Genomic DNA, 12,832 nt, shown 5'->3' on the forward strand with positions numbered 1-12,832 from the left:
AGTGGGATATTAAGTCCCATTTCAAATTACCATGCATGTTTATATTTGTATTGTATGTATTTTATCTCATGTACACAACAGGGTAAAACAGCGCATTTTCAAAGACTGGCATTAAGTTCAGCAAAAGCTATTAATTTTGACGATAAAATGAAAAACAAGTGTGATGTAACAACAGACGGAATGAACAAATGATGTGCACCATTTATCATTCAACACAAACAACAATATGTTTGGAAACTTTGGTAAAATTTAATCATTTTTCTACGCTAATCACCCTCAATCATTTAAATTATTACTGATTTCTTGCAAATGAGGGCATTGCAAGATCTTAAGTGTGGGAAGGGGTTAAATTCTTTCGGATTTTTAAAATTTAAATTTAAACACTTGGTTACCATTAAAAATACTAGTAACGCAGTAGTTGTATTAGAATCTAGTACTCTCTGATAATAAAGAACAGCCCTAGTCTTATATACTGACTACCCAATTCTAGCAAAAATTTTAAATTTTTTTTCAAATAAATGAATTCAAAATCATGTTTATACATATTTATGAACGATAAAACTAGGTGTTAACACCGAAATTATTGTTACCTCGTAAAGGACATAAATTGAGAAACAACCCAAAATGTTAGAATTCATTTAAAATGGAATAGAAGAAAATAAAAAGGCAAAGAAAGAAAAATAAAAGCTAAGTGTGGGAAAAATTTACCAAGTTATTTAGAACATATATCACATATTTTTGTACAAATAATTGAAGATACTTTTGTTTTGGACGATATTAATCAGGTTTACCCAGTTTATTGTAATATAAATGCAATTTAAAAGGAAGTAAAGTCTTCCGAGAAAAAGACACGCGCTTCTTGATTTAGGTCAGGAAGTTGTCGTCCAGACCAGCTGTAGAGTTTACGAAAAACCTTGAAAAGTTTTCTCGAAAATCAGCTGGAAATCCACGGACCTCAGCATCAAACAGGGTCGCCAAGTGGTCAGAGTTATCCTAACCATGAGAGGATCTGTCTCGTACAATGGGGGACACTGTGTAAATTAGCTTATAAGACTAATGAATCAGATCCTCAGAAAGTATAATCTCCTTAAATTTCATACCCCCAAATAGGGTCGGGGAAATATGACTTCACAATATCATAACACAAGTATGTATAAACGAGAACGACTCTATATGAGACGTTTTTAGTATAAACTAGTGTATTTAAAGCAGCGGAAAGTAATGTCATTACAATTGAACTTAAATATTTTAATGCAATAATATGAATGTATAAATGCGGACTCCAAATGCAGCAAAGTCCAAATAGCACACAATCTTTAGCAATCTTCACCTGAGACAAAACATGCTTAAAGTGTCAACCAAAAAGGTTGAGTGAACAACATAGGTTTAATATATATAGTTTTAGACCACAAGATTTAGTTATCAAAAGTAAATGCTGAAGTTATGATATCGAGACATAAACAAAGTTCCCCTGGACACCTTGAACTGTCAGTGTCGTTTAATCATTATTATGTAACCAAAGACCAACGGTCAAATGGTTAGAGACGTCACTCTCAATAGCGCTATTCACAATAACTAAGCTTACCAAAATTCCAGTAATTAACGATATCATGGTAGGGATTTAGCATGAATCAAAGCATGTCAGCACAGTTAAACAGTTTTCAGGTACTTGTGTCTATGCGTAAAATAGTTTGAAAGCAAGCATGTGTCCCACCCCAAAGTTATAAAACAGTTAAGAAATAGTAAAAAGAGGGGCTATGAAGTTCACCTTAATAGCAGATAGATATTCCAGGCAAGTTATATGATCGGAGTGTTGAACACAGAGATCTCAACCTAGAGATAAAAATTCAATTAATTAATGTCTAATAGACATAAAGTCTGTTTATAAATATAGCAAACTATATTAACAGTGACCGTTCTCGAGAAAAGTTGTATTTATATATGTGATAATATACTTAGTGTACTTTAGTGTTACTATATAATTAGGTGTATAGGTTATACTAATAATAATAGTATTACTCTTTTATTAATTAACTATTATGAAATCTTATCATTATATGTGTTACATATATAAATACACCTATGTGATACATACATATATTCTTTATTATTATCATACATGTGTATGTTTAACTATATGATATATATGTATATATTATATGTACGTGTTACATATATATATAAATAAAAGATGGTACATATACATACTTATATTACTTTTCTTTTATAGTTTACTAACCTTTTATATATATATACATACACACTCATACATACATACACACGTACATATACATACATATATACACATACATATATACGTATGTATATACTTACATATACACACGCACATATTTCTACTGCGTATACATGTACATACATATGTATGCATGCATGCATGTATATATCATTATCATCACATAATTCATAACCTAATATCTTTTTAATAATCCACTTCATGAACAATGATCATAACCATAATTTATTCAACATCATAATACTTTCATTCTTTAAACAAGTCTTAATATATTTTTTTATAATCATAATCCTTTATTTTTAATATAAAAACTTATCATCTTAATATTTCCATGTTCATAACAACTAATAATCATTATCTTATTATCTTATTAATTCTTGTAAGTATAACTATAATTATATGCTTTTATCAACATAACATGACTTTAATACTTTAATCACATTCTTACTCGTTCATTACCTTTAACTAAATACTTAGTTATAATATCATCATATGTTAATACCAAATTCATCTTATAATAATATCGTACTAATACTTCATAATACTTATATATAAAAATTTAACATGTTCATCTTCTTTTATTCTTATTATATTCATAACTATATCAAGTTCATAATTATTATACTTATCTTAATATTCATAATATTAATACTTTACAATCATATCCCACATACAACTATATTTGTGATTGTATTCATTACTTCCAAAGTTTTAATCTTTTTTTTTCATCCACATATACATACATGTATTCGTATATATGCCTGCATACATATATATTTGTCACTTCTTTTATTAAGCTTTCTAATCCATATTAATGTATTTTAATTCATGGTCATGTTCATAATTAAATTCATGTTAAATACTAATCAAAGTTTATGTAAAACAAGTTAAGGTTTATACCGTTGAAGTATTTGATCACGAAACGAGTATGTGTTGTGTGAGAGTCTCGTTCAATCAGCAGAAACAAAACATGGGCAAACAGTGAAAGAACACGGTGGTTTGTGGTGGTCGACTATGGTGGACAAAGGCGACCAGAAACAGCGTTGAAACAGCAGCCAAGCTTTGCTTTTTGGCTGCGTTTTTCGAGCAGAAAATAGCCAACAGAAGCGGCGGTCAGCGAACAGCAGTAACAACCCGCAGGTGATGGTGCATTAGTGGTTTTGGGGCTGACGAAAACAGCTGCAACGCAACAGCAAAAATAGCCGCAATTCACGTTAGTTTTGCAGAAAAATTGGGGTGGTCTTTGACGATAACAACAACAAGCAAGCGTGGCAGTTTGGTGTTGGTTCTCGGTTGCAAAATAGCAGCATCGATGGCGGTTTGGTGGTGGTTTGCAGCTGCCCTGAAGCAGCCTGTTTGGGTCGAAATTTGCAGTAAAAAGGCTGCTGTAATGGTGGTTTTGGGCTGCCCAAAAACGCAGCAACAAGGGGACGTTTTGAGGCGATTTGAATGACTGTTTCAGGTGGCGAATTACATCGGAAACAGGAGGGTTTAAATGGTGGTTGCAGGCTGTGAAAATCACAGCAGAAGGGCTGTGATTGTGGCGAGTTTCAGCTGCCAAAAAGACAGCCTTTTTGGGTCGAAGAAAGGCAGCAGAAAAGCAGGAAAACTAGCGGCTGTTTAGGCTGTAACAGGTGGTGGATGAGGCTGTGTTGGGTGACGGTTTGCAGCAGAGAAATAGGAGGAAGATGAGCTGTTTTGGTGGTCGATTGTGGTCGATGCAGGTGTTGGTTTGGGGAGGTGAAATCTGTCGACTAAAACAAGTGAGAGGGAGGGATTGTTGTGTATTTTTATGATGAAATTGTGAGAGCCATGCAAGTGTTTATGTAGGGAATTAGCAAGAGTTATAATTCAACACAAATTGTTCAAAGACTTGGAATTAGGATTAGTTTAAAGTTGTGATAAGATTAGGATTAGAAGACTTGAATACTTGGAGTTGAGTAGGATTACTTTTTAGATTTAGATTAGGATAGATGTTTAAGTTTAAACTTTTATGTCTTTTTTTTTTTTCCGGCTCACATATATCTTTATGTGTTTTTAATTTTTTTTTTTTTTGTAACATTTATCTTTTATATGATAAGTATTATAAATTTTTAATTAGGCCTACAACTTTATTTAATTTTAATTGTTCTCCAAAAGTTTATTAATTTAGGAAAATGTCACATTTTATTAATTACCTAAAGTTTAATATTTATAATATCACAAAAATGCATAAACTTTAATTAACAGAGAGTGTCGACTAAAAGTTTACTATTCGGTCGACGTTTTGTCAAATAAAGTTTACAAGCACACAACCCTAAGGGCAATTTAGTAAAAATAGAAATGAAAAAGTGAGGGTCGTTATATTAAAGATCAAAAATCAGCTTTTAAGACTGATATTACTCAATCCTTGAGATTGACCTTAAAGATTGAGAATTACAAACTCATGGAATTCAATGATATCTAAACTCGAGCTTGAACGAGAAAATATTTTGATCAAAATTACAAACCGATTTATTTTCTGAAAACCCATTTTCATTGCGTTCATTACCATTGAACGTAAAATCCTAGGAATTCACCTGGAATTCATTAGGTCACCTGAACCAAATCGGGTGTCAACCGTAAGAACGGTGGTTGCATAGCATAGTCGAAGACAGGACCTTGTGCCAGACCGAAAAACCATAGGGTGATCTTTACTATTGCTACTAAAAAGGATAGTAATTGCATCCGACACGATATAGACCATAATCAAAAGCATTTCACGGGACATTGCCTTAACAGTTACTTGTTCAACGCTTTCCTTTGCAACCGGACGATAGTTTACCAAAAGGTATTATACGGAGCAAGTATACTGGACGTGTTGCTTTCCCAATACAAGATTAGCAAGTGGGTGACACAAAACCATAAGTTTTGAGCTAAAATTTTAAAATCTGAAACCCACAAAACCCACAAAAACATTTTGCAAACACCGGTGAAGAGTTATTCTGGAAAACTTATCTAGGATAAAAGCTAGATTGAATTTTCAAAAGATCAAATGTTTTCATAAAGATCCAATTTCCTAAAGGATCTAAATTTTCATAGTCATGTGGGACTGTAAACCACAACGTTACTATCATTGTTCATACCGCCGTATTAAAATCACTGATGTACAAAGTGTGAAGAATAAAGAAGTGATTCTAGTAAAGTTATATTCAAGTTCTATATTGCTTGAGGACAAGCAACGCTCAAGTGTGGGAATATTTGATAATGCTAAAAACGAACATATATTTCATAGCATTATCCTTCAAGAAAGACAAGCTTTTAGTTGCAATTGTTCTATTTACAAGTGATATTCGTTTAAATATTAAAAGGTGAAGACAAAAGACAGATTCGACGATTTGAAGACGCAAACGACCAAAAAGCTAAAAAGTACAAAGTACAATCCAAGAGGTTCAATTTATTGATAAGAAACGTCTAAAAGTTACAATAGTACGAGCCGCAAAACGCAAAGTACAAGATATTAAATAGTACGAAAGGACGTTCGAAAATCCGGAACTGGGACATGAACCAACTATCAACGCGCGACGCAACGGAGCTAAAATGACAAGTCAACGATGCACATAAATATAATATAATATAATATATAAATAATTCTTAAAATTATATATATATATATATTATATTAAAAACCATCGGCAAACTAGAAAACAAAGTTATGTGAGCTGGATCAGAGGGCCATGTGATCGCATGGCCTGGAAGCACAAAAAACATGCGATCGCATGGCAGTAAAATGCTGGCCAAGTGCTATAAATTGGAACATTTTCTGCCGAATTCAATACACAATATTCAATCTCTCTCACTCTCAATATATATTTATATTTATATTTTAATTTTAATTTTAATTTTAATTTTAAATTAATAATAATAAGGTTATAGTGGCGAATGTTGTAAGTGTGTAAGTCGAAATTCTGTCCGTGTAACGCTACGCTATTAATACTCATTGTAAATTATGTTCAACCTTTTTAAATTATTGTCTCGTAGCTAAGTTATTATTATGCTTATTTAAATAGAAGTAATCATGATGTTGGACTAAATATTAAAGACGGGGTAATTGGGCTTTGTACCATAATTGGGGTTTGAACAAAAGACCGACACTTATAGAAATTGGACTATGGACTATTAATGGGCTTTATATTTATTTAACTGAATGATAGTTCGTTAATTTAATATAGAGATTTACAATTTGGCGTATCTATAAATAACCATTTACACTCGATCGGACACGATGGGCGAGATATTTATAAATACTAATAATCGTTCATTTAACCGGACACGGGGATGGATTAATAGTGAATGGACTCATTAAAACAGGGGTGAATTATGTACAAGGACACTTGGCGTAATTGTTAACAAAGTATTAAAACCTTGGGTTACACGCAGTCGATATCCTGGTGTAATTATTAAGCAAAGTATTAAGACCTTGTTACAGTTTAAGTCCCCAATTAGTTGGAATATTTGATTTCGGATATAAGGATAATTTGACAAGGACACTCGCACTTTATATTTATGACTGATGGACTGTTATGGACAAAAACCAAATAGACATATTGAATAATTCAGGACAAAGGACAATTAACCCATTGTAATAAATTAAAATCAACACGTCGAACATCATGATTACGGAAGTTTAAATAAGCATAATTTCTTTATTTTATATCTTATCGCACTTTTAATTATCGTACTTTTTAATTATCGTAATTTTATTTATCGCACTTTTTAATTATCGCACTTTTATTATCGTCATTTACTTTGCGCTTTAAATTAAGTTATTTTTATTTTTAATATTTTACATTAGATTTTAATTGTGACTTAAGACATAAAATCGACAAACCGGTCATTAAACGGTAAAAACCCCTTTTTATAATAATAATACTACTTATATATATATTTTATATATAAATATAGTTTAAAATAAAATATAGCGTTAAACTTGGCTAGCTCCCTGTGGAACGAACCAGACTTACTAAAAACTACACTACTGTACGATTAGGTACACTGCCTATAAGTGTTGTAGCAAGGTTTAGGTATATCCACTCTATAAATAAATAAATAAATAAATAAATAAATAACTTGTGTAAAATTGTATCGTATTTAATAGTATTTCGCAATAAAAATATAACTATTTCGTATACACCTCGCATAACATCACCAATCATATGAATGCATAGCAGTTTCGGAGATGATTTCATAAGCTTCATCTGGAGTCTTTTTCATCAAAGAACCACCTGTAGCAATATCAATCTCTTTCCTCGTCGGCACATTAACACCCTTATAAAATATCTGGACCTTATTAAAATTGTTCAACCCGTGTTGAGGACAATTGCGTAACATTTTGCCGAATCGTGTCCATGCATCATAAACTGTCTCATGTGGCTTCTGAACAAAGTGATTAATGTCACTTTGCAATTTAGCAGCCTTCGAAGCTGGAAAGAAATGCTGAAGAAATTTATCTTCCATCGTAGTCTAACTATCAATCTCACCTTCGGGCAATGATTCTAACCAATCCTTTGCATCGTCTTTCAACGACCAAGGGATAACCCTCAAATAGATAACTATATCTTCAACCTGAGCAATCTTGAACAAATTACAGATACTTTTGAAAGAACGAAGATGCTCAAATGCATCCTCCTTAGGTGTACCCCTAAACTGGCACTGATGAGTTATCATATTCAGAATCTGCCCCTTAACCTCAATGTGACAACCTGGAAATTTTCGACCAAATTTAAACTTTAATCTTTATATGTTTCCGACACGATAAGCAAAGTCTGTTATGTTGAAGCTCAAAAATTTTAAACTATGTTCATACATTCGTTTAACCTTGACCAAACCCTGATGATTCACGAACCATTATAATTGGATTGGAATACATACGTGTATATATATATATATATATATATATATATATATATATATATATATATATATATATATATATATTATAACTTGAAAACGTTAACAAAGTATTAGGTATAATACTTTACATGATCGTATTTGACGACGAAATTATAAGGTAATATCAAATGATTGAATTATCAAGATACATTGTGATATGATTACGAGTCTTTGTTGAGAGGTCCACTTTGATTTGAGAAATCTTTCCATTTTAACAATATTCGGAAAAATGGTAAAGTGATTTACAAGTAAGAACAAATAGGTCAATTAACGATAACTGGATAAAGGTTTGTAGAGATTAACTTTTAACACAATGATTGCCTCGTGTCTTTTGATAAGATAATTATTAGTTTTCATAATATTGAAAACGTTTTATGACATAGATGAAATCTTTTAAAGAATGAATTTGAATATATACAATAAGTCGAAATGTTAATTGTTAGAACTAAATATATAAATAACTTGCAACTTGTATTTAAAACGTGTTCATTAAATATATATGTTTTCAAATTAGTTAAGTACACGATAGTAACACTCGCTTAGTGATGCGATTAATATTTAAAACACTAGTACATAAATGAACTATATCTATTTAAGTTTTAAATTAAAAATATTATATGATATAATATTTTCTATTATGTAAACGATCTAATTTATACTTCAAAATATAATTGCTTTTGAAAAACTAAATATTATAAAAATATTTCAACTATATATAAATGTACAATTTTTTTTAAAATATATATATATGATTTTAATTGGATACAAAAATGTTTTGGATTTTAATTAATATTATCACGTTAATGAATATCGAGATCTTGATTTATAGAAGCAAATGACCACAACACTCAAATGTAAAGATTATACTTTGAATAATATAGTCTATCGATGATTGGATCGAATTATTAATAAAGATACACGTTGCATAACGTAACGTGCTAGTTTTCTAAGCGTACGAAAATGCGTTCGAGAAACCGGAACCGGGACATAAGTCGAACGTAAACGTACAGGACATCGGAACCAAAATTTCAAGTTAACTAGGCACGAGAATATAATATAATATATATTTAATTAATATAAATTATATATATTATATATATATTTAATCAAGTCGACAAGCAAAACGTTAAACGATTGTGAGCTGTCAAAGGAACCCATACGATCACATGGGATTTACCCCTTCAAGCCATGCAATCGCATGGCAGGGCTGGTGAGTTCAGGTCCTATAAAAGCTCGACGAATTCTGGTCACCATTCACTCATTCACTTCACAATCTCTCTATTACTACGTATATTATTTATTTATTTAAAATATTATTATTATTATTATTATTATTAATATTAATATTATTATAAATCATAATATTATTATTAGTAGTATTAGTATTATTATTAGTATTATACATAAAATACTACGACGAGGTTATGAGCGTGTGATTTCAAAACAAGCTTTTCGAGCGGGATAGAGCTAAGGAAACTATGGGTTATAGCTATGGAGGTTAGTGGTAATGTTCGTGGGTATTGTCCACAAGTCAAACCTAGTGTTTATCATCTCCGTTGCATCTACGTACTTTCCTACAATATTGAATCACAATATTGATACGTGAGCATTCATATCTTATCTTTTATATATTAATAGTGTATCCATGTCTAGTGCTCGAGTATATATGTTTATGCATGCTTGTATGCTTTAATTTTGTCGTTAGATTGTTTATGATGAATCACGAATTTGATACATATGCTACTAATATAAGGTATATGATATGCATGTTTTTGAAAAACTGGCGAAAAATTATTAACTTTTCATTTAGAAATCGCGTGATTTAGATGAACGGATTAAAAGATATGATCAACTGAATTATGATTAATATTAATTGAAATTGTATTTGAAACTGTAAATTGATATTTAAACAACTTGTTTATAAGATTGATAAATTGAATTTCCAAATATTATTAGTCGAGTAAATGAATTCTTATATAAGGCACGTCTCGTTGAACAATTGTCAAAGTTGACTGTCTTATCATGTTTTAAAGTTTTATAAACACTATAATCTGATTTTACAAGTATTGGAAAACTATGTGAAATAATAAAATATTTTCGATTGCCATGATAATTCAAATATAATATAGCTCCTAAAATAAATAATATTTTGAGTTTGATAAACTATAAATTCGTTCAGTTATCAAGACTTATACTATGTTAATAAACATGTATAGATTTAAAGATCATATTGGGTCAGGTTGACTTTTGAGATGACTTTTGTTAACTTTTGCATGTCAGTCTCGAGCATTAGGATTGTGATACACTATGACCTGACCTAGCTTGTTAGACATGTATTGACCAACATATGTTCTCTAGGTTAAGATCTACAATTATTTTGCATTCTGAGTTTCGGCCACATTTCGGTGAATGACCTTATGTGCTGCTAAGGTAAGTTTCATTTGCTCCCTTTTTAATTGCTTTTGCAATCTATATTTTTGGGCTGAGAATACATGCACTTTATTTTAAAAAAAATGGACACAAGTACATACTTAATTCTACACTGAGTTTGAACCGAAAATCCCTTAGCTTTGGTAACTAGTAACTGCCGGTTATAAGAACTGGTGGGTGGAGTAGTTATATATGGATCCATAGGGTTTGACATCCCCGTCTGTTCCAGGTATAGAAACCCTAGCCTGAATTATAAAACAGACGTATGCTATTTGAGGTTACTACACGTTGGTTTGCGTGTATTGTACATGTTGGTTACATGTATGTTAAAACATGGGTACTTATTATATAGACGTTAAAGTTTAATTACCAGGGTGCTTAATCTTGTAGAATATTTTGATAAACATTTCTGGATGAAACAACTAAAATCTTGTGATCCACCTTTATATACAGATATTGCGCAACATTAAAACTATGAACTCACCAACCTTTGTGTTGACATTTTTAAGCATGTTTATTCTCAGGTTCCTAGAAGTCTTCCGTTGTATGCTTATATGTGATACAAGTTATGTGCATGGAGTCATACATGCTTTATTCAAGAAAATGTTGCATTCACAAAATCATCATCATGTATCTTATTTGACTGTATTATCAACGGATGTAGTATTGTAAACTATTATTTATGGTGATTGTCTATATGTAGAAATCATCAAACGTCAAAAACCTTGGAATTTGATATTCAATTATGGTGTGCCTTTTCAAAAGAATGCAATGTTTGCAAAACATATCATGTAGAGATCAGTACCTCACTGTGAAATCGATGAATGATGTATTCATCCAAATTGATTTGGACGGATCGTCACAGTTGGTATCAGAGCTTGAGGTCATAGGGAACCAGAATTTGCATTAGTGTGTTTAACTGGTAATTGTTAGGATGCATTAGTGAGTCTGGACTCTGACTGTATCTGTTTTTACCAAGTTTTGCTTATCATTTCTTGTCGGAAATTACTTGTCTATCATCTTAAGTCTAAACGCGTCTTACTGCATTAATTACATAGATAGTGTATAGACAAAATTCATATCTTGGCATATCTATTACAGTAAACTTTGCCTGACATCTTCCGTAAAATCCTCCGTAACTTATGGGATTCTGGTATTATAAATACATATGTAAACTATATATTGAGGAATACTAAATTAGTCCTATAATTTTCATTTCAAAAATCTTTTCCTTGTATACACAAAATGAATCTTGTATCTAGTTCAAATTCCTTAGATTCCGAAAGCTATTCCGATATGGATTTCCACTCGCGCTCTGAAAGCAGTGTGATCGGAATGGATCAACCAATTAGCCATCATCTATTCTGGATGAATTGGGGATGGGTTCGTAATCTACTTAATCATTGGAGGTAAGAAGAAGGTGATCCCTTCCATCCACCACATTGCCCTATTGGCGATGAACCTGAAGCACTTACCGGCGAACCTATCCGAAACACCATTTTCTCTCTCATTTCCAGAGTATTATATACTATCTCAGATTCTAGATCTAATTTACCCGCTCGTCCGAACCAACAACCACCCCGGTGTAATAGAAGAAGTCAACGAGCTTCGCGCTCGAGTAGTGGCTTTAGAGAATATGGTGCAAAGATTACAAGCACCAGCAACATCACCTGCATCAAAAGTACCAACAACAACAAACGATGAAGTATTGATTCATAACCTCATCGAAGAAATATTCTGCAGAGAATATGTAGTTTCTAAAAGTTTTAGAGATTATATGTTCTAGTCCTAATCGAAAACCAGATGAGATTAATATTATGTTAACTCATTAAATCCATGATTACATCTAAAGAAAATATATATGTAGGTATATTTTCATAAAGATTGTAATTAAGAAAATTATTTTGTACAAACTGTTAATGGTGACAATATTTTAACGGGTAGGTAATACCCTAGAGATATATAAATTCACAATTAATATGTTACATTCTTCGATTCTGATTCAACAAATCATCAACTATACTCACTACTTTCATAACGAGATATATTCTTTCATAGAAATCAAAACAACCATACTCATTCAAATTCAATTACATATTCTGATTTTAACATATTAGAATCCAAGTCGAGATATAACTGATATCATCACTCTTAGATCCCTACATCTTTCAAAGCTGTACTTTGGTTTTAAAACTGTGCTAGAACATCACTCCTATTCATAAAACCCAGAAAAATAAT

General features: G+C 31.4%; 1 long non-coding RNA gene across 1 annotated transcript; it reads right to left on the reverse strand.

Moving 5' to 3' along the window:
- Positions 1 to 692: 692 nt before the first annotated feature.
- On the reverse strand, positions 693 to 4,086 carry LOC139844166 (uncharacterized). The gene is made up of 3 exons (XR_011757850.1): positions 3,155 to 4,086; positions 1,769 to 1,833; positions 693 to 1,330 (listed from the first exon to the last, which is right to left on the reverse strand). It is a non-coding gene; the product is annotated as an uncharacterized lncRNA (long non-coding RNA).
- Positions 4,087 to 12,832: the final 8,746 nt, after the last annotated feature.

This window comes from Rutidosis leptorrhynchoides, chromosome 4 (assembly GCF_046630445.1).
Source record: "Rutidosis leptorrhynchoides isolate AG116_Rl617_1_P2 chromosome 4, CSIRO_AGI_Rlap_v1, whole genome shotgun sequence".
Lineage (NCBI taxonomy): Eukaryota > Viridiplantae > Streptophyta > Magnoliopsida > Asterales > Asteraceae > Rutidosis > Rutidosis leptorrhynchoides.